Source organism: Urtica dioica, chromosome 2 (genome assembly GCF_054948205.1).
Source record: "Urtica dioica subsp. dioica isolate 48M chromosome 2, U.dioica_male_clone48M_v1_H2, whole genome shotgun sequence".
In the NCBI taxonomy this organism is placed as follows: domain Eukaryota; kingdom Viridiplantae; phylum Streptophyta; class Magnoliopsida; order Rosales; family Urticaceae; genus Urtica; species Urtica dioica.
In genome coordinates, this window is record NC_142757.1 from 42,773,742 (window position 1) to 42,775,649 (window position 1,908).

The window sequence follows — 1,908 nt, forward strand, 5'->3', positions numbered from 1 at the left end:
CTAATAAAAGAGTAAACACATATTTAACGTAAATAATTTGATTACCTTAAACTCATCGCTCGTATATCGTTGTATCAGCGTCTCCCATTCGGTGTCGAGCTTAACGGTCCTCGGTTTCAGCGACTACGCCAACTGTACGCTGCTCTTGCAGTCGATGTCGAACCATGACCGCAATGTATGCCTCCAATCGCGAAGACGAGTCTTCGCGTCTCGAATGATTGCCGCATCGACAATCGCCTTCTTCTTCCCGGTTGTGTCACCATCGACTCGAATGTCGTACTTGTCTCGAATCGTTGATCGGATCTCGGCCTCCTTCGCCGGCCCCACGTTCGCATTCGTCCACCTTTGGACCGTAGGCGAGATCTTGTCTCGGACGACCAACCCGAGCGTGTTTGCGAACGTCGCGAGATCCGGATCCATCTCTCGCTCTGGCTGCAAGAACGACTGAAACTCTTCGTTATAAATAACGACTTCCTTCACCCCGAGGCACCGTGCACGCTCAGATCGAATCCCGAGCGTCGGCCCACGCACGGCCGGTTTGATATCCTCGTCTTCTTCTTCGACGCCATCGCGTACGGGAGTCGACTCGCAATAATTCGGGAGACGGGATAAGTAGTCATCCCCGTCTCCGCTGCCTCCAGCTCCTGTAGCCGTAGCCATCTGAAATTCAAAACAAACTTTATTTAGTTATGCATTCGTAATAATTTCAATAAGTTAATTTAGTAAGTAAATGAAAAACGTTATATACTATCAATCATCGTCGTCTGACAAATCATCTTCTTCCATCAAATCTTCGTCCTCAGTTTCTTCGTCATCGATAAACTCTTCTTCTTCAATATTTTCCAAGTTCAGTCCTTCGTTGCTCACGGGCTCTGGTATCGCAGACTGATGACGCGTCGACAGTGAATCTAAATCTGACGGTTCTACCGACAACTGAACTGAAGACGAAGATTGACCAAGAATGAGGTCAATATCAGGAAGATCCCACACATTTCGATGATTACACTCTTCGACGATTCGCCAATCAGGACCATTCAAGTTATCTTCCAAGTAGAAAACTTGTTTCGCCTGAGTTGCCAAAATAAATGGCTCGTCTTTGTACCATTCTTTTGCCACATACACGCTTGTCAAGTTGTTGTCGTTGCGTGTCTTTTTCCTCGGATCTTGGTCACCGAACCAACGACATTGAAATAAGACGACACGACAATCGTTCTGATAAGTCAAGACAATGACGTTTTCTACTTGACCGTAGAAGTCGTGACCTCCTTCACTTGGTACACATACCCCCGCTATTCTGAGTCGTTCTTCTGCTATCACGTTGACGGGAGATAAATTTAACTCCGTTCACTACACAAGACGGATACGTCTGTGGTGCGAAATGTGGTCCTAATGCCAATGCGTATAATTCGGAGGATACGGGTAATCCGTCTTGGCTCATGCGAAATACCTACATATCGTCGCTAAATGAACTTACGTTAACCAGGCATTTAGCGACGACTTCTTCGTCGCTAATAGTTTTCGTACATATTTAGCGACGATATTATCATCGCTAAATCATGTCGTTTTAATTAAATTGGAGGGACTTTTCCCTCTTTAAAATTCGTTAAAATTTAAAATGATTTAGCGACGACAATATCGTCGCTGTCGTCGCTAAATCATTTCATGTTGGAGGGATTTTTCCCTCTTTAAAATTCGTTAAAATTCTAAATTTGTTCGAAATTATTAGCGACGATAATATCGTCGTTAAAGAAATTCAAAATCAATTAGCGACGATATTCTCGTCGCTAAATATATTCCCGCGAACTTAGCGACGAGAAGCAAGAATTAGCGACGATATTATCGTCGCTAATTATCTTTGCCGCCAAACTTTAAGAATTTTCGCATCAAATTATTAGCGACGAATAAGTC